Here is a 20,993-nt window from a genome sequence, read left to right as displayed (position 1 = left end):
CTTCCCAGGCACAGAGAAGGTGCTAGCAGGGAATTCTCTGCCTGCCTTTCCCCAGTGCTCTGCAAGCTCTCCAGGACAACATAAAATCTGGGGCTCTGTGCTTTCTTTCGTTCTGAACAAGTGTTACTGTTTTCTGCACAAAAGCGATTCTGCGAAGCAATGTGAACACTTCTGCTTCCCAGGCACAGAGAAGGTGCTAGCAGGGAATTCTCTGCCTGCCTTTCCCCAGTGCTCTGCAAGCTCTCCAGGACAACATAGAATCTGGGGCTCTGTGCTTTCTTTTGTTCTGAACAAGTGTTAGTGTTTTCTGCACAAAAGCGATTCTGCGAAGCAATGGGAACACTTCTGTTTCCCAGGCACAGAGAAGGTGCTAGCAGGGAATTCTCTGCCTGCCTTTCCCCAGTGCTCTGCAAGCTCTCCAGGACAACAGCAAATCTGGGGCTCTGTGCTTTCTTTCGTTCTGAACAAGTGTTAGTGTTTTCTGCACAAAAGCGATTCTGCGAAGCAATGGGAACACTTCTGCTTCCCAGGCACAGAGAAGGTGCTAGCAGGGAATTCTCTGCCTGCCTTTCCCCAGTGCTCTGCAAGCTCTCCAGGACAACAGCAAATCTGGGGCTCTGTGCTTTCTTTCGTTCTGAACAAGTGTTACTGTTTTCTGCACAAAAGCGATTCTGCGAAGCAATGTGAACACTTCTTCTTCCCAGGCACAGAGAAGGTGCTAGCAGGGAATTCTCTGCCTGCCTTTCCCCAGTGCTCTGCAAGCTCTCCAGGACAACATAAAATCTGGGGCTCTGTGCTTTCTTTCGTTCTGAACAAGTGTTACTGTTTTCTGCACAAAAGCGATTCTGCGAAGCAATGTGAAGACTTCTGTTTCCCAGGCACAGAGAAGGTGCTAGCAGGGAATTCTCTGCCTGCTTTTCCCCAGTGCTCTGCAAGCTCTCCAGGACAACATAAAATCTGGGGCTCTGTGCTTTCTTTCGTTCTGAACAAGTGTTATTGTTTTCTGCACAAAAGCGATTCTGCGAAGCAATGTGAAGACTTCTGCTTCCCAGGCACAGAGAAGGTGCTAGCAGGGAATTCTCTGCCTGCCTTTCCCCAGTGCTCTGCAAGCTCTCCAGGACAACATAAAATCTGGGGCTCTGTGCTTTCTTTCGTTCTGAACAAGTGTTACTGTTTTCTGCACAAAAGCGATTCTGCGAAGCAATGGGAACACTTCTGCTTCCCAGGCACAGAGAAGGTGCTAGCAGGGAATTGTCTGCCTGCCTTTCCCCAGTGCTCTGCAAGCTCTCCAGGACAACATAAAATCTGGGGCTCTGTGCTTTCTTTCGTTCTGAACAAGTGTTACTGTTTTCTGCACAAAAGCGATTCTGCGAAGCAATGCGAACACTTCTGTTTCCCAGGCACAGAGAAGGTGCTAGCAGGGAATTCTCTGCCTGCTTTTCCCCAGTGCTCTGCAAGCTCTCCAGGACAACATAAAATCTGGGGCTCTGTGCTTTCTTTCGTTCTGAACAAGTGTTACTGTTTTCTGCACAAAAGCGATTCTGCGAAGCAATGTGAACACTTCTGCTTCCCAGGCACAGAGAAGGTGCTAGCAGGGAATTCTCTGCCTGCCTTTCCCCAGTGCTCTGCAAGCTCTCCAGGACAACATAAAATCTGGGGCTCTGTGCTTTCTTTCGTTCTGAACAAGTGTTACTGTTTTCTGCACAAAAGCGATTCTGCGAAGCAATGTGAACACTTCTGTTTCCCAGGCACAGAGAAGGTGCTAGCAGGGAATTCTCTGCCTGCTTTTCCCCAGTGCTCTGCAAGCTCTCCAGGACAACATAAAATCTGGGGCTCTGTGCTTTCTTTCGTTCTGAACAAGTGTTATTGTTTTCTGCACAAAAGCGATTCTGCGAAGCAATGTGAACACTTCTGTTTCCCAGGCACAGGGAAGGTGCTAGCAGGGAATTCTCTGCCTGCCTTTCCCCAGTGCTCTGCAAGCTCTCCAGGACAACATAAAATCTGGGGCTCTGTGCTTTCTTTCGTTCTGAACAAGTGTTACTGTTTTCTGCACAAAAGCGATTCTGCGAAGCAATGTGAACACTTCTGTTTCCCAGGCACAGAGAAGGTGCTAGCAGGGAATTCTCTGCCTGCTTTTCCCCAGTGCTCTGCAAGCTCTCCAGGACAACATAAAATCTGGGGCTCTGTGCTTTCTTTCGTTCTGAACAAGTGTTACTGTTTTCTGCACAAAAGCGATTCTGCGAAGCAATGTGAAGACTTCTGCTTCCCAGGCACAGAGAAGGTGCTAGCAGGGAATTCTCTGCCTGCCTTTCCCCAGTGCTCTGCAAGCTCTCCAGGACAACATAAAATCTGGGGCTCTGTGCTTTCTTTCGTTCTGAACAAGTGTTACTGTTTTCTGCACAAAAGCGATTCTGCGAAGCAATGTGAACACTTCTGCTTCCCAGGCACAGAGAAGGTGCTAGCAGGGAATTCTCTGCCTGCCTTTCCCCAGTGCTCTGCAAGCTCTCCAGGACAACATAGAATCTGGGGCTCTGTGCTTTCTTTTGTTCTGAACAAGTGTTACTGTTTTCTGCACAAAAGCGATTCTGCGAAGCAATGGGAACACTTCTGCTTCCCAGGCACAGAGAAGGTGCTAGCAGGGAATTGTCTGCCTGCCTTTCCCCAGTGCTCTGCAAGCTCTCCAGGACAACATAAAATCTGGGGCTCTGTGCTTTCTTTCGTTCTGAACAAGTGTTACTGTTTTCTGCACAAAAGCGATTCTGCGAAGCAATGCGAACACTTCTGTTTCCCAGGCACAGAGAAGGTGCTAGCAGGGAATTCTCTGCCTGCTTTTCCCCAGTGCTCTGCAAGCTCTCCAGCACAACATAAAATCTGGGGCTCTGTGCTTTCTTTCGTTCTGAACAAGTGTTAGTGTTTTCTGCACAAAAGCGATTCTGCGAAGCAATGTGAACACTTCTGTTTCCCAGGCACAGAGAAGGTGCTAGCAGGGAATTCTCTGCCTGCCTTTCCCCAGTGCTCTGCAAGCTCTCCAGGACAACATAAAATCTGGGGCTCTGTGCTTTCTTTCGTTCTGAACAAGTGTTACTGTTTTCTGCACAAAAGCGATTCTGCGAAGCAATGTGAAGACTTCTGCTTCCCAGGCACAGAGAAGGTGCTAGCAGGGAATTCTCTGCCTGCCTTTCCCCAGTGCTCTGCAAGCTCTCCAGGACAACATAAAATCTGGGGCTCTGTGCTTTCTTTCGTTCTGAACAAGTGTTACTGTTTTCTGCACAAAAGCGATTCTGCGAAGCAATGTGAACACTTCTGCTTCCCAGGCAGAGAGAAGGTGCTAGCAGGGAATTCTCTGCCTGCCTTTCCCCAGTGCTCTGCAAGCTCTCCAGGACAACATAGAATCTGGGGCTCTGTGCTTTCTTTCGTTCTGAACAAGTGTTAGTGTTTTCTGCACAAAAGCGATTCTGCGAAGCAATGTGAACACTTCTGCTTCCCAGGCACAGAGAAGGTGCTAGCAGGGAATTCTCTGCCTGCCTTTCCCCAGTGCTCTGCAAGCTCTCCAGGACAACATAAAATCTGGGGCTCTGTGCTTTCTTTCGTTCTGAACAAGTGTTAGTGTTTTCTGCACAAAAGCGATTCTGCGAAGCAATGGGAACACTTCTGCTTCCCAGGAACAGAGAAGGTGCTAGCAGGGAATTCTCTGCCTGCCTTTCCCCAGTGCTCTGCAAGCTCTCCAGGACAACATAAAATCTGGGGCTCTGTGCTTTCTTTCGTTCTGAACAAGTGTTACTGTTTTCTGCACAAAAGCGATTCTGCGAAGCAATGCGAACACTTCTGCTTCCCAGGCACAGAGAAGGTGCTAGCAGGGAATTCTCTGCCTGCTTTTCCCCAGTGCTCTGTAAGCTCTCCAGGACAACATAAAATCTGGGGCTCTGTGCTTTCTTTCGTTCTGAACAAGTGTTACTGTTTTCTGCACAAAAGCGATTCTGCGAAGCAATGTGAACACTTCTGTTTCCCAGGCACAGAGAAGGTGCTAGCAGGGAATTCTCTGCCTGCCTTTCCCCAGTGCTCTGCAAGCTCTCCAGGACAACATAAAATCTGGGGCTCTGTGCTTTCTTTCGTTCTGAACAAGTGTTACTGTTTTCTGCACAAAAGCGATTCTGCGAAGCAATGCGAACACTTCTGTTTCCCAGGCACAGAGAAGGTGCTAGCAGGGAATTCTCTGCCTGCTTTTCCCCAGTGCTCTGCAAGCTCTCCAGGACAACATAAAATCTGGGGCTCTGTGCTTTCTTTCGTTCTGAACAAGTGTTATTGTTTTCTGCACAAAAGCGATTCTGCGAAGCAATGCGAAGACTTCTGCTTCCCAGGCACAGAGAAGGTGCTAGCAGGGAATTCTCTGCCTGCCTTTCCCCAGTGCTCTGCAAGCTCTCCAGGACAACATAAAATCTGGGGCTCTGTGCTTTCTTTCGTCTGAACAAGTGTTACTGTTTTCTGCACAAAAGCGATTCTGCGAAGCAATGTGAACACTTCTGCTTCCCAGGCAGAGAGAAGGTGCTAGCAGGGAATTCTCTGCCTGCTTTTCCCCAGTGCTCTGCAAGCTCTCCAGGACAACATAAAATCTGGGGCTCTGTGCTTTCTTTCGTTCTGAACAAGTGTTACTGTTTTCTGCACAAAAGCGATTCTGCGAAGCAATGTGAACACTTCTGCTTCCCAGGCACAGAGAAGGTGCTAGCAGGGAATTCTCTGCCTGCTTTTCCCCAGTGCTCTGTAAGCTCTCCAGGACAACATAAAATCTGGGGCTCTGTGCTTTCTTTCGTTCTGAACAAGTGTTAGTGTTTTCTGCACAAAAGCGATTCTGCGAAGCAATGTGAACACTTCTGTTTCCCAGGCACAGAGAAGGTGCTAGCAGGGAATTCTCTGCCTGCCTTTCCCCAGTGCTCTGCAAGCTCTCCAGGACAACATAAAATCTGGGGCTCTGTGCTTTCTTTCGTTCTGAACAAGTGTTACTGTTTTCTGCACAAAAGCGATTCTGCGAAGCAATGCGAACACTTCTGTTTCCCAGGCACAGAGAAGGTGCTAGCAGGGAATTCTCTGCCTGCTTCTCCCCAGTGCTCTGTAAGCTCTCCAGGACAACATAAAATCTGGGGCTCTGTGCTTTCTTTCGTTCTGAACAAGTGTTACTGTTTTCTGCACAAAAGCGATTCTGCGAAGCAATGTGAACACTTCTGTTTCCCAGGCACAGAGAAGGTGCTACCAGGGAATTCTCTGCCTGCCTTTCCCCAGTGCTCTGCAAGCTCTCCAGGACAACATAAAATCTGGGGCTCTGTGCTTTCTTTCGTTCTGAACAAGTGTTACTGTTTTCTGCACAAAAGCGATTCTGCGAAGCAATGTGAAGACTTCTGCTTCCCAGGCAGAGAGAAGGTGCTAGCAGGGAATTCTCTGCCTGCTTTTCCCCAGTGCTCTGCAAGCTCTCCAGGACAACATAAAATCTGGGGCTCTGTGCTTTCTTTTGTTCTGAACAAGTGTTACTGTTTTCTGCCAAAAGCGATACTGCTAAGAAATGTGAACACTTCTGTTTCCCAGGCACAGAGAAGGTGCTAGCAGGGAATTCTCTGCCTGCTTTTCCCCAGTGCTCTGCAAGCTCTCCAGGACAACATAAAATCTGGGGCTCTGTGCTTTCTTTCGTTCTGAACAAGTGTTACTGTTTTCTGCACAAAAGCGATTCTGCGAAGCAATGTGAACACTTCTGCTTCCCAGGCACAGAAAACGTGCTAGCAGGGAATTCTCTGCCTGCTTTTCCCCAGTGCTCTGCAAGCTCTCCAGGACAACATAAAATCTGGGGCTCTGTGCTTTCTTTCGTTCTGAACAAGTGTTACTGTTTTCTGCACAAAAGCGATTCTGCGAAGCAATGTGAACACTTCTGCTTCCCAGGCACAGAGAAGGTGCTAGCAGGGAATTCTCTGCCTGCCTTTCCCCAGTGCTCTGCAAGCTCTCCAGGACAACATAAAATCTGGGGCTCTGTGCTTTCTTTCGTCTGAACAAGTGTTACTGTTTTCTGCACAAAAGCGATTCTGCGAAGCAATGTGAACAGGCACAGAGAAGGTGCTAGCAGGGAATTCTCTGCCTGCCTTTCCCCAGTGCTCTGCAAGCTCTCCAGGACAACATAAAATCTGGGGCTCTGTGCTTTCTTTCGTTCTGAACAAGTGTTACTGTTTTCTGCACAAAAGCGATTCTGCGAAGCAATGTGAACACTTCTGTTTCCCAGGCACAGAGAAGGTGCTAGCAGGGAATTCTCTGCCTGCTTTTCCCCAGTGCTCTGCAAGCTCTCCAGGACAACATAAAATCTGGGGCTCTGTGCTTTCTTTCGTTCTGAACAAGTGTTACTGTTTTCTGCACAAAAGCGATTCTGCGAAGCAATGTGAACACTTCTGCTTCCCAGGCACAGAGAAGGTGCTAGCAGGGAATTCTCTGCCTCCCTTTCCCCAGTGCTCTGCAAGCTCTCCAGGACAACATAAAATCTGGGGCTCTGTGCTTTCTTTCGTTCTGAACAAGTGTTACTGTTTTCTGCACAAAAGCGATTCTGCGAAGCAATGTGAACACTTCTGCTTCCCAGGCACAGAGAAGGTGCTAGCAGGGAATTGTCTGCCTGCCTTTCCCCAGTGCTCTGCAAGCTCTCCAGCACAACATAAAATCTGGGGCTCTGTGCTTTCTTTCGTTCTGAACAAGTGTTAGTGTTTTCTGCACAAAAGCGATTCTGCGAAGCAATGGGAACACTTCTGCTTCCCAGGCACAGAGAAGGTGCTAGCAGGGAATTCTCTGCCTGCCTTTCCCCAGTGCTCTGCAAGCTCTCCAGGACAACATAAAATCTGGGGCTCTGTGCTTTCTTTCGTTCTGAACAAGTGTTACTGTTTTCTGCACAAAAGCGATTCTGCGAAGCAATGTGAACACTTCTTCTTCCCAGGCACAGAGAAGGTGCTAGCAGGGAATTCTCTGCCTGCCTTTCCCCAGTGCTCTGCAAGCTCTCCAGGACAACATAAAATCTGGGGCTCTGTGCTTTCTTTCCTTCTGAACAAGTGTTACTGTTTTCTGCACAAAAGCGATTCTGCGAAGCAATGTGAACACTTCTGTTTCCCAGGCACAGAGAAGGTGCTAGCAGGGAATTCTCTGCCTGCCTTTCCCCAGTGCTCTGCAAGCTCTCCAGGACAACATAGAATCTGGGGCTCTGTGCTTTCTTTTGTTCTGAACAAGTGTTAGTGTTTTCTGCACAAAAGCGATTCTGCGAAGCAATGTGAACACTTCTGTTTCCCAGGCACAGAGAAGGTGCTAGCAGGGAATTCTCTGCCTGCCTTTCCCCAGTGCTCTGCAAGCTCTCCAGGACAACATAAAATCTGGGGCTCTGTGCTTTCTTTCGTTCTGAACAAGTGTTACTGTTTTCTGCACAAAAGCGATTCTGCGAAGCAATGCGAACACTTCTGTTTCCCAGGCACAGAGAAGGTGCTAGCAGGGAATTCTCTGCCTGCTTTTCCCCAGTGCTCTGCAAGCTCTCCAGGACAACATAAAATCTGGGGCTCTGTGCTTTCTTTCGTTCTGAACAAGTGTTACTGTTTTCTGCACAAAAGCGATTCTGCGAAGCAATGTGAAGACTTCTGCTTCCCAGGCACAGAGAAGGTGCTAGCAGGGAATTCTCTGCCTGCTTTTCCCCAGTGCTCTGCAAGCTCTCCAGGACAACATAAAATCTGGGGCTCTGTGCTTTCTTTTGTTCTGAACAAGTGTTACTGTTTTCTGCCAAAAGCGATACTGCTAAGAAATGTGAACACTTCTGTTTCCCAGGCACAGAGAAGGTGCTAGCAGGGAATTCTCTGCCTGCTTTTCCCCAGTGCTGTGCAAGCTCTCCAGGACAACATAAAATCTGGGGCTCTGTGCTTTCTTTCCTTCTGAACAAGTGTTACTGTTTTCTGCACAAAAGCGATTCTGCGAAGCAATGTGAACACTTCTGTTTCCCAGGCACAGAAAACGTGCTAGCAGGGAATTCTCTGCCTGCTTTTCCCCAGTGCTCTGTAAGCTCTCCAGGACAACATAAAATCTGGGGCTCTGTGCTTTCTTTCGTTCTGAACAAGTGTTACTGTTTTCTGCACAAAAGCGATTCTGCGAAGCAATGTGAACACTTCTGCTTCCCAGGCACAGAGAAGGTGCTAGCAGGGAATTCTCTGCCTGCCTTTCCCCAGTGCTCTGCAAGCTCTCCAGGACAACATAAAATCTGGGGCTCTGTGCTTTCTTTCGTCTGAACAAGTGTTACTGTTTTCTGCACAAAAGCGATTCTGCGAAGCAATGTGAACACTTCTTCTTCCCAGGCACAGAGAAGGTGCTAGCAGGGAATTCTCTGCCTGCCTTTCCCCAGTGCTCTGCAAGCTCTCCAGCACAACATAAAATCTGGGGCTCTGTGCTTTCTTTCGTTCTGAACAAGTGTTACTGTTTTCTGCACAAAAGCGATTCTGCGAAGCAATGTGAACACTTCTGTTTCCCAGGCACAGAGAAGGTGCTAGCAGGGAATTCTCTGCCTGCCTTTCCCCAGTGCTCTGCAAGCTCTCCAGGACAACATAGAATCTGGGGCTCTGTGCTTTCTTTTGTTCTGAACAAGTGTTAGTGTTTTCTGCACAAAAGCGATTCTGCGAAGCAATGTGAACACTTCTGTTTCCCAGGCACAGAGAAGGTGCTAGCAGGGAATTCTCTGCCTGCCTTTCCCCAGTGCTCTGCAAGCTCTCCAGGACAACATAAAATCTGGGGCTCTGTGCTTTCTTTCGTTCTGAACAAGTGTTACTGTTTTCTGCACAAAAGCGATTCTGCGAAGCAATGTGAACACTTCTGCTTCCCAGGCACAGAGAAGGTGCTAGCAGGGAATTCTCTGCCTGCCTTTCCCCAGTGCTCTGCAAGCTCTCCAGGACAACATAAAATCTGGGGCTCTGTGCTTTCTTTCGTTCTGCACAAGTGTTACTGTTTTCTGCACAAAAGCGATTCTGCGAAGCAATGTGAAGACTTCTGCTTCCCAGGCACAGAGAAGGTGCTAGCAGGGAATTCTCTGCCTGCCTTTCCCCAGTGCTCTGCAAGCTCTCCAGGACAACATAAAATCTGGGGCTCTGTGCTTTCTTTCGTTCTGAACAAGTGTTACTGTTTTCTGCACAAAAGCGATTCTGCGAAGCAATGTGAACACTTCTGTTTCCCAGGCACAGAGAAGGTGCTAGCAGGGAATTCTCTGCCTGCTTTTCCCCAGTGCTCTGCAAGCTCTCCAGGACAACATAAAATCTGGGGCTCTGTGCTTTCTTTCGTTCTGAACAAGTGTTACTGTTTTCTGCACAAAAGCGATTCTGCGAAGCAATGTGAACACTTCTGCTTCCCAGGCACAGAGAAGGTGCTAGCAGGGAATTCTCTGCCTGCCTTTCCCCAGTGCTCTGCAAGCTCTCCAGGACAACATAAAATCTGGGGCTCTGTGCTTTCTTTCGTTCTGAACAAGTGTTACTGTTTTCTGCACAAAAGCGATTCTGCGAAGCAATGTGAACACTTCTGCTTCCCAGGCACAGAGAAGGTGCTAGCAGGGAATTCTCTGCCTGCCTTTCCCCAGTGCTCTGCAAGCTCTCCAGGACAACATAAAATCTGGGGCTCTGTGCTTTCTTTCGTTCTGAACAAGTGTTACTGTTTTCTGCACAAAAGCGATTCTGCGAAGCAATGGGAACACTTCTGCTTCCCAGGCACAGAGAAGGTGCTAGCAGGGAATTCTCTGCCTGCTTTTCCCCAGTGCTCTGCAAGCTCTCCAGGACAACATAAAATCTGGGGCTCTGTGCTTTCTTTCGTTCTGAACAAGTGTTACTGTTTTCTGCACAAATGCGATTCTGCGAAGCAATGTGAACACTTCTGCTTCCCAGGCACAGAGAAGGTGCTAGCAGGGAATTCTCTGCCTGCCTTTCCCCAGTGCTCTGCAAGCTCTCCAGGACAACATAAAATCTGGGGCTCTGTGCTTTCTTTCGTCTGAACAAGTGTTACTGTTTTCTGCACAAAAGCGATTCTGCGAAGCAATGTGAAGACTTCTGCTTCCCAGGCACAGAGAACGTGCTAGCAGGGAATTCTCTGCCTGCTTTTCCCCAGTACTCTGCAAGCTCTCCAGCACAACATAAAATATGGGGCTCTGTGCTTTCTTTGCTTCTGAACAAGTGTTACTGTTTTCTGCACAAAAACGATACTGCTAAGAAATCTGAACACTTCTGCTTCCCAGGCACAGAGAAGGTGCTAGCAGGGAATTCTCTGCCTGCCTTTCCCCAGTGCTCTGCAAGCTCTCCAGGACAACATAAAATCTGGGGCTCTGTGCTTTCTTTCGTTCTGAACAAGTGTTACTGTTATCTGCACAAAAGCGATTCTGCCAAGCAATGTGAACACTTCTGCTTCCCAGGCACAGAGAAGGTGCTAGCAGGAAATTCTCTGCCTGCCTTTCCCCAGTGCTCTGCAAGCTCTCCAGGACAACATAAAATCTGGGGCTCTGTGCTTTCTTTCGTTCTGAACAAGTGTTACTGTTTTCTGCACAAAAGCGATTCTGCGAAGCAATGTGAACACTTCTGTTTCCCAGGCACAGAGAAGGTGCTAGCAGGGAATTCTCTGCCTGCTTTTCCCCAGTGCTCTGCAAGCTCTCCAGGACAACATAAAATCTGGGGCTCTGTGCTTTCTTTCGTTCTGAACAAGTGTTACTGTTTTCTGCACAAAAGCGATTCTGCGAAGCAATGTGAACACTTCTGCTTCCCAGGCACAGAGAAGGTGCTAGCAGGGAATTCTCTGCCTGCCTTTCCCCAGTGCTCTGCAAGCTCTCTAGGACAACATAAAATCTGGGGCTCTGTGCTTTCTTTCGTTCTGAACAAGTGTTACTGTTTTCTGTACAAAAGCGATTCTGCGAAGCAATGTGAACACTTCTGCTTCCCAGGCACAGAGAAGGTGCTAGCAGGGAATTCTCTGCCTGCCTTTCCCCAGTGCTCTGCAAGCTCTCCAGGACAACATAAAATCTGGGGCTCTGTGCTTTCTTTCGTTCTGAACAAGTGTTACTGTTTTCTGCACAAAAGCGATTCTGCCAAGCAATGTGAACATGCACAGAGAAGGTGCTAGCAGGGAATTCTCTGCCTGCCTTTCCCCAGTGCTCTGCAAGCTCTCCAGGACAACATAAAATCTGGGGCTCTGTGCTTTCTTTCGTTCTGAACAAGTGTTACTGTTTTCTGCACAAAAGCGATTCTGCGAAGCAATGTGAACACTTCTGCTTCCCAGGCACAGAGAAGGTGCTAGCAGGGAATTCTCTGCTTGCTTTTCCCCAGTGCTCTGCAAGCTCTCCAGGACAACATAAAATCTGGGGCTCTGTGCTTTCTTTCGTTCTGAACAAGTGTTACTGTTTTCTGCACAAAAGCGATTCTGCGAAGCAATGTGAACACTTCTGCTTCCCAGGCACAGAGAAGGTGCTAGCAGGGAATTCTCTGCCTGCCTTTCCCCAGTGCTCTGCAAGCTCTCCAGGACAACATAAAATCTGGGGCTCTGTGCTTTCTTTCGTTCTGAACAAGTATTACTGTTTTCTGCACAAAAGCGATTCTGCCAAGCAATGTGAACAGGCACAGAGAAGGTGCTAGCAGGGAATTCTCTGCCTGCCTTTCCCCAGTGCTCTGCAAGCTCTCCAGGACAACATAAAATCTGGGGCTCTGTGCTTTCTTTCGTTCTGAACAAGTGTTACTGTTTTCTGCACAAAAGCGATTCTGCGAAGCAATGGGAACACTTCTGCTTCCCAGGCACAGAGAAGGTGCTAGCAGGGAATTCTCTGCTTGCTTTTCCCCAGTGCTCTGCAAGCTCTCCAGGACAACATAAAATCTGGGGCTCTGTGCTTTCTTTCGTTCTGAACAAGTGTTACTGTTTTCTGCACAAAAGCGATTCTGCGAAGCAATGTGAAGACTTCTGCTTCCCAGGCACAGAGAAGGTGCTAGCAGGGAATTCTATGCCTGCCTTTCCCCAGTGCTCTGCAAGCTCTCCAGGACAACATAAAATCTGGGGCTCTGTGCTTTCTTTCGTTCTGAACAAGTGTTACTGTTTTCTGCACAAAAGCGATTCTGCGAAGCAATGTGAACACTTCTGCTTCCCAGGCACAGAGAAGGTGCTAGCAGGGAATTCTCTGCCTGCCTTTCCCCAGTGCTCTGCAAGCTCTCCAGGACAACATAAAATCTGGGGCTCTGTGCTTTCTTTCGTTCTGAACAAGTGTTACTGTTTTCTGCACAAAAGCGATTCTGCGAAGCAATGTGAAGACTTCTGCTTCCCAGGCACAGAGAAGGTGCTAGCAGGGAATTCTCTGCCTGCCTTTCCCCAGTGCTCTGCAAGCTCTCCAGGACAACATAAAATCTGGGGCTCTGTGCTTTCTTTCGTTCTGAACAAGTGTTACTGTTTTCTGCACAAAAGCGATTCTGCGAAGCAATGTGAACACTTCTGTTTCCCAGGCACAGGGAAGGTGCTAGCAGGGAATTCTCTGCCTGCCTTTCCCCAGTGCTCTGCAAGCTCTCCAGGACAACATAAAATCTGGGGCTCTGTGCTTTCTTTCGTTCTGAACAAGTGTTACTGTTTTCTGCACAAAAGCGATTCTGCGAAGCAATGTGAACACTTCTGTTTCCCAGGCACAGAGAAGGTGCTAGCAGGGAATTCTCTGCCTGCTTTTCCCCAGTGCTCTGCAAGCTCTCCAGGACAACATAAAATCTGGGGCTCTGTGCTTTCTTTCGTTCTGAACAAGTGTTACTGTTTTCTGCACAAAAGCGATTCTGCGAAGCAATGTGAACACTTCTGTTTCCCAGGCACAGAGAAGGTGCTAGCAGGGAATTCTCTGCCTGCTTTTCCCCAGTGCTCTGCAAGCTCTCCAGGACAACATAAAATCTGGGGCTCTGTGCTTTCTTTCGTTCTGAACAAGTGTTACTGTTTTCTGCACAAAAGCGATTCTGCGAAGCAATGTGAAGACTTCTGCTTCCCAGGCACAGAGAAGGTGCTAGCAGGGAATTCTATGCCTGCCTTTCCCCAGTGCTCTGCAAGCTCTCCAGGACAACATAAAATCTGGGGCTCTGTGCTTTCTTTCGTTCTGAACAAGTGTTACTGTTTTCTGCACAAAAGCGATTCTGCGAAGCAATGTGAACACTTCTGCTTCCCAGGCACAGAGAAGGTGCTAGCAGGGAATTCTCTGCCTGCCTTTCCCCAGTGCTCTGCAAGCTCTCCAGGACAACATAAAATCTGGGGCTCTGTGCTTTCTTTCGTTCTGAACAAGTATTACTGTTTTCTGCACAAAAGCGATTCTGCCAAGCAATGTGAACAGGCACAGAGAAGGTGCTAGCAGGGAATTCTCTGCCTGCCTTTCCCCAGTGCTCTGCAAGCTCTCCAGGACAACATAAAATCTGGGGCTCTGTGCTTTCTTTCGTTCTGAACAAGTGTTACTGTTTTCTGCACAAAAGCGATTCTGCGAAGCAATGGGAACACTTCTGCTTCCCAGGCACAGAGAAGGTGCTAGCAGGGAATTCTCTGCTTGCTTTTCCCCAGTGCTCTGCAAGCTCTCCAGGACAACATAAAATCTGGGGCTCTGTGCTTTCTTTCGTTCTGAACAAGTGTTATTGTTTTCTGCACAAAAGCGATTCTGCGAAGCAATGTGAACACTTCTGCTTCCCAGGCACAGAGAAGGTGCTAGCAGGGAATTCTCTGCCTGCCTTTCCCCAGTGCTCTGCAAGCTCTCCAGGACAACATAAAATCTGGGGCTCTGTGCTTTCTTTCGTTCTGAACAAGTGTTACTGTTTTCTGCACAAAAGCGATTCTGCGAAGCAATGTGAACACTTCTGCTTCCCAGGCACAGAGAAGGTGCTAGCAGGGAATTCTCTGCCTGCCTTTCCCCAGTGCTCTGCAAGCTCTCCAGGACAACATAAAATCTGGGGCTCTGTGCTTTCTTTCGTTCTGAACAAGTGTTACTGTTTTCTGCACAAAAGCGATTCTGCGAAGCAATGTGAACACTTCTGTTTCCCAGGCACAGGGAAGGTGCTAGCAGGGAATTCTCTGCCTGCCTTTCCCCAGTGCTCTGCAAGCTCTCCAGGACAACATAAAATCTGGGGCTCTGTGCTTTCTTTCGTTCTGAACAAGTGTTACTGTTTTCTGCACAAAAGCGATTCTGCGAAGCAATGTGAACACTTCTGTTTCCCAGGCACAGAGAAGGTGCTAGCAGGGAATTCTCTGCCTGCCTTTCCCCAGTGCTCTGCAAGCTCTCCAGGACAACATAAAATCTGGGGCTCTGTGCTTTCTTTCGTTCTGAACAAGTGTTACTGTTTTCTGCACAAAAGCGATTCTGCGAAGCAATGTGAACACTTCTGCTTCCCAGGCACAGAGAAGGTGCTAGCAGGGAATTCTCTGCCTGCCTTTCCCCAGTGCTCTGCAAGCTCTCCAGGACAACATAGAATCTGGGGCTCTGTGCTTTCTTTTGTTCTGAACAAGTGTTAGTGTTTTCTGCACAAAAGCGATTCTGCGAAGCAATGTGAACACTTCTGTTTCCCAGGCACAGAGAAGGTGCTAGCAGGGAATTCTCTGCCTGCCTTTCCCCAGTGCTCTGCAAGCTCTCCAGGACAACAGCAAATCTGGGGCTCTGTGCTTTCTTTCGTTCTGAACAAGTGTTAGTGTTTTCTGCACAAAAGCGATTCTGCGAAGCAATGGGAACACTTCTGCTTCCCAGGCACAGAGAAGGTGCTAGCAGGGAATTGTCTGCCTGCCTTTCCCCAGTGCTCTGCAAGCTCTCCAGGACAACAGCAAATCTGGGGCTCTGTGCTTTCTTTCGTTCTGAACAAGTGTTACTGTTTTCTGCACAAAAGCGATTCTGCGAAGCAATGTGAACACTTCTTCTTCCCAGGCAGAGAGAAGGTGCTAGCAGGGAATTCTCTGCCTGCCTTTCCCCAGTGCTCTGCAAGCTCTCCAAGACAACATAAAATCTGGGGCTCTGTGCTTTCTTTCGTTCTGAACAAGTGTTACTGTTTTCTGCACAAAAGCGATTCTGCGAAGCAATGTGAAGACTTCTGTTTCCCAGGCACAGAGAAGGTGCTAGCAGGGAATTCTCTGCCTGCTTTTCCCCAGTGCTCTGCAAGCTCTCCAGGACAACATAAAATCTGGGGCTCTGTGCTTTCTTTCGTTCTGAACAAGTGTTATTGTTTTCTGCACAAAAGCGATTCTGCGAAGCAATGTGAAGACTTCTGCTTCCCAGGCACAGAGAAGGTGCTAGCAGGGAATTCTCTGCCTGCCTTTCCCCAGTGCTCTGCAAGCTCTCCAGGACAACATAAAATCTGGGGCTCTGTGCTTTCTTTCGTTCTGAACAAGTGTTACTGTTTTCTGCACAAAAGCGATTCTGCGAAGCAATGGGAACACTTCTGCTTCCCAGGCACAGAGAAGGTGCTAGCAGGGAATTCTCTGCCTGCCTTTCCCCAGTGCTCTGCAAGCTCTCCAGGACAACATAAAATCTGGGGCTCTGTGCTTTCTTTCGTTCTGAACAAGTGTTACTGTTTTCTGCACAAAAGCGATTCTGCGAAGCAATGTGAACACTTCTGCTTCCCAGGCACAGAGAAGGTGCTAGCAGGGAATTCTCTGCCTGCTTTTCCCCAGTGCTCTGCAAGCTCTCCAGGACAACATAAAATCTGGGGCTCTGTGCTTTCTTTCGTTCTGAACAAGTGTTACTGTTTTCTGCACAAAAGCGATTCTGCCAAGCAATGTGAAGACTTCTGCTTCCCAGGCACAGAGAAGGTGCTAGCAGGGAATTCTCTGCCTGCCTTTCCCCAGTGCTCTGCAAGCTCTCCAGGACAACATAAAATCTGGGGCTCTGTGCTTTCTTTCCTTCTGAACAAGTGTTACTGTTTTCTGCACAAAAGCGATTCTGCGAAGCAATGTGAACACTTCTGCTTCCCAGGCACAGAGAAGGTGCTAGCAGGGAATTCTCTGCCTGCCTTTCCCCAGTGCTCTGCAAGCTCTCCAGGACAACATAGAATCTGGGGCTCTGTGCTTTCTTTTGTTCTGAACAAGTGTTAGTGTTTTCTGCACAAAAGCGATTCTGCGAAGCAATGTGAACACTTCTTCTTCCCAGGCACAGAGAAGGTGCTAGCAGGGAATTCTATGCCTGCCTTTCCCCAGTGCTCTGCAAGCTCTCCAGGACAACAGCAAATCTGGGGCTCTGTGCTTTCTTTCGTTCTGAACAAGTGTTAGTGTTTTCTGCACAAAAGCGATTCTGCGAAGCAATGGGAACACTTCTGCTTCCCAGGCACAGAGAAGGTGCTAGCAGGGAATTGTCTGCCTGCCTTTCCCCAGTGCTCTGCAAGCTCTCCAGGACAACAGCAAATCTGGGGCTCTGTGCTTTCTTTCGTTCTGAACAAGTGTTACTGTTTTCTGCACAAAAGCGATTCTGCGAAGCAATGTGAACACTTCTTCTTCCCAGGCAGAGAGAAGGTGCTAGCAGGGAATTCTCTGCCTGCCTTTCCCCAGTGCTCTGCAAGCTCTCCAAGACAACATAAAATCTGGGGCTCTGTGCTTTCTTTCGTTCTGAACAAGTGTTACTGTTTTCTGCACAAAAGCGATTCTGCGAAGCAATGTGAAGACTTCTGTTTCCCAGGCACAGAGAAGGTGCTAGCAGGGAATTCTCTGCCTGCTTTTCCCCAGTGCTCTGCAAGCTCTCCAGGACAACATAAAATCTGGGGCTCTGTGCTTTCTTTCGTTCTGAACAAGTGTTACTGTTTTCTGCACAAAAGCGATTCTGCGAAGCAATGTGAACACTTCTGCTTCCCAGGCACAGAGAAGGTGCTAGCAGGGAATTCTCTGCCTGCCTTTCCCCAGTGCTCTGCAAGCTCTCCAGGACAACATAAAATCTGGGGCTCTGTGCTTTCTTTCGTTCTGAACAAGTGTTACTGTTTTCTGCACAAAAGCGATTCTGCGAAGCAATGGGAACACTTCTGCTTCCCAGGCACAGAGAAGGTGCTAGCAGGGAATTCTCTGCCTGCTTTTCCCCAGTGCTCTGCAAGCTCTCCAGGACAACATAAAATCTGGGGCTCTGTGCTTTCTTTCGTTCTGAACAAGTGTTACTGTTTTCTGCACAAATGCGATTCTGCGAAGCAATGTGAACACTTCTGCTTCCCAGGCACAGAGAAGGTGCTAGCAGGGAATTCTCTGCCTGCCTTTCCCCAGTGCTCTGCAAGCTCTCCAGGACAACATAAAATCTGGGGCTCTGTGCTTTCTTTCGTCTGAACAAGTGTTACTGTTTTCTGCACAAAAGCGATTCTGCGAAGCAATGTGAAGACTTCTGTTTCCCAGGCACAGAGAACGTGCTAGCAGGGAATTCTCTGCCTGCTTTTCCCCAGTACTCTGCAAGCTCTCCAGCACAACATAAAATCTGGGGCTCTGTGCTTTCTTTGCTTCTGAACAAGTGTTACTGTTTTCTGCACAAAAACGATACTGCTAAGAAATCTGAACACTTCTGCTTCCCAGGCACAGAGAAGGTGCTAGCAGGGAATTCTCTGCCTGCCTTTCCCCAGTGCTCTGCAAGCTCTCCAGGACAACATAAAATCTGGGGCTCTGTGCTTTCTTTCGTTCTGAACAAGTGTTACTGTTTTCTGCACAAAAGCGATTCTGCCAAGCAATGTGAACACTTCTGCTTCCCAGGCACAGAGAAGGTGCTAGCAGGAAATTCTCTGCCTGCCTTTCCCCAGTGCTCTGCAAGCTCTCCAGGACAACATAAAATCTGGGGCTCTGTGCTTTCTTTCGTTCTGAACAAGTGTTACTGTTTTCTGCACAAAAGCGATTCTGCGAAGCAATGTGAACACTTCTGTTTCCCAGGCACAGAGAAGGTGCTAGCAGGGAATTCTCTGCCTGCTTTTCCCCAGTGCTCTGCAAGCTCTCCAGGACAACATAAAATCTGGGGCTCTGTGCTTTCTTTCGTTCTGAACAAGTGTTACTGTTTTCTGCACAAAAGCGATTCTGCGAAGCAATGTGAACACTTCTGCTTCCCAGGCACAGAGAAGGTGCTAGCAGGGAATTCTCTGCCTGCCTTTCCCCAGTGCTCTGCAAGCTCTCTAGGACAACATAAAATCTGGGGCTCTGTGCTTTCTTTCGTTCTGAACAAGTGTTACTGTTTTCTGCACAAAAGCGATTCTGCGAAGCAATGTGAACACTTCTGCTTCCCAGGCACAGAGAAGGTGCTAGCAGGGAATTCTCTGCCTGCCTTTCCCCAGTGCTCTGCAAGCTCTCCAGGACAACATAAAATCTGGGGCTCTGTGCTTTCTTTCGTTCTGAACAAGTGTTACTGTTTTCTGCACAAAAGCGATTCTGCGAAGCAATGTGAAGACTTCTGCTTCCCAGGCACAGAGAAGGTGCTAGCAGGGAATTCTCTGCCTGCCTTTCCCCAGTGCTCTGCAAGCTCTCCAGGACAACATAAAATCTGGGGCTCTGTGCTTTCTTTCGTTCTGAACAAGTGTTACTGTTTTCTGCACAAAAGCGATTCTGCGAAGCAATGTGAACACTTCTGCTTCCCAGGCACAGAGAAGGTGCTAGCAGGGAATTCTCTGCCTGCCTTTCCCCAGTGCTCTGCAAGCTCTCCAGGACAACATAGAATCTGGGGCTCTGTGCTTTCTTTTGGTCTGAACAAGTGTTACTGTTTTCTGCACAAAAGCGATTCTGCGAAGCAATGGGAACACTTCTGCTTCCCAGGCACAGAGAAGGTGCTAGCAGGGAACTGTCTGCCTGCCTTTCCCCAGTGCTCTGCAAGCTCTCCAGCACAACATAAAATCTGGGGCTCTGTGCTTTCTTTCGTTCTGAACAAGTGTTACTGTTTTCTGCACAAAAGCGATTCTGCGAAGCAATGCGAACACTTCTGTTTCCCAGGCACAGAGAAGGTGCTAGCAGGGAATTCTCTGCCTGCTTTTCCCCAGTGCTCTGCAAGCTCTCCAGGACAACATAAAATCTGGGGCTCTGTGCTTTCTTTCCTTCTGAACAAGTGTTACTGTTTTCTGCACAAAAGCGATTCTGCGAAGCAATGGGAACACTTCTGTTTCCCAGGCACAGAAAACGTGCTAGCAGGGAATTCTCTGCCTGCTTTTCCCCAGTGCTCTGTAAGCTCTCCAGGACAACATAAAATCTGGGGCTCTGTGCTTTCTTTCGTTCTGAACAAGTGTTACTGTTTTCTGCACAAAAGCGATTCTGCGAAGCAATGTGAACACTTCTGCTTCCCAGGCACAGAGAAGGTGCTAGCAGGGAATTCTCTGCCTGCCTTTCCCCAGTGCTCTGCAAGCTCTCCAGGACAACATAAAATCTGGGGCTCTGTGCTTTCTTTCGTCTGAACAAGTGTTACTGTTTTCTGCACAAAAGCGATTCTGCGAAGCAATGTGAACAGGCACAGAGAAGGTGCTAGCAGGGAATTCTCTGCCTGCCTTTCCCCAGTGCTCTGCAAGCTCTCCAGGACAACATAAAATCTGGGGCTCTGTGCTTTCTTTCGTTCTGAACAAGTGTTACTGTTTTCTGCACAAAAGCGATTCTGCGAAGCAATGTGAAGACTTCTGTTTCCCAGGCACAGAGAAGGTGCTAGCAGGGAATTCTCTGCCTGCTTTTCCCCAGTGCTCTGCAAGCTCTCCAGGACAACATAAAATCTGGGGCTCTGTGCTTTCTTTCGTTCTGAACAAGTGTTACTGTTTTCTGCACAAAAGCGATTCTGCGAAGCAGTGTGAACACTTCTGCTTCCCAGGCACAGAGAAGGTGCTAGCAGGGAATTCTCTGCCTGCCTTTCCCCAGTGCTCTGCAAGCTCTCCAGGACAACATAAAATCTGGGGCTCTGTGCTTTCTTTCGTCTGAACAAGTGTTACTGTTTTCTGCACAAAAGCGATTCTGCGAAGCAATGTGAACAGGCACAGAGAAGGTGCTAGCAGGGAATTCTCTGCCTGCCTTTCCCCAGTGCTCTGTAAGCTCTCCAGGACAACATAAAATCTGGGGCTCTGTGCTTTCTTTCGTTCTGAACAAGTGTTATTGTTTTCTGCACAAAAGCGATTCTGCGAAGCAATGTGAAGACTTCTGCTTCCCAGGCACAGAGAAGGTGCTAGCAGGGAATTCTCTGCCTGCCTTTCCCCAGTGCTCTGCAAGCTCTCCAGGACAACATAAAATCTGGGGCTCTGTGCTTTCTTTCGTTCTGAACAAGTGTTACTGTTTTCTGCACAAAAGCGATTCTGCGAAGCAATGTGAAGACTTCTGCTTCCCAGGCACAGAGAAGGTGCTAGCAGGGAATTCTCTGCCTGCCTTTCCCCAGTGCTCTGCAAGCTCTCCAGGACAACATAAAATCTGGGGCTCTGTGCTTTCTTTCGTTCTGAACAAGTGTTACTGTTTTCTGCACAAAAGCGATTCTGCGAAGCAATGCGAACACTTCTGTTTCCCAGGCACAGAGAAGGTGCTAGCAGGGAATTCTCTGCCTGCTTTTCCCCAGTGCTCTGCAAGCTCTCCAGGACAACATAAAATCTGGGGCTCTGTGCTTTCTTTCGTTCTGAACAAGTGTTATTGTTTTCTGCACGAAAGCGATTCTGCGAAGCAATGTGAAGACTTCTGTTTCCCAGGCACAGAGAAGGTGCTAGCAGGGAATTCTCTGCCTGCCTTTCCCCAGTGCTCTGCAAGCTCTCCAGGACAACATAGAATCTGGGGCTCTGTGCTTTCTTTTGTTCTGAACAAGTGTTACTGTTTTCTGCACAAAAGCGATTCTGCGAAGCAATGGGAACACTTCTGCTTCCCAGGCACAGAGAAGGTGCTAGCAGGGAATTCTCTGCCTGCCTTTCCCCAGTGCTCTGCAAGCTCTCCAGGACAACATAAAATCTGGGGCTCTGTGCTTTCTTTCGTTCTGAACAAGTGTTACTGTTTTCTGCACAAAAGCGATTCTGCGAAGCAATGTGAACACTTCTGTTTCCCAGGCACAGGGAAGGTGCTAG

Source organism: Strix uralensis, chromosome 14, assembly GCF_047716275.1.
Source record: "Strix uralensis isolate ZFMK-TIS-50842 chromosome 14, bStrUra1, whole genome shotgun sequence".
NCBI lineage: Eukaryota > Metazoa > Chordata > Aves > Strigiformes > Strigidae > Strix > Strix uralensis.
Note: the sequence above shows the minus strand (reverse complement) of the source record.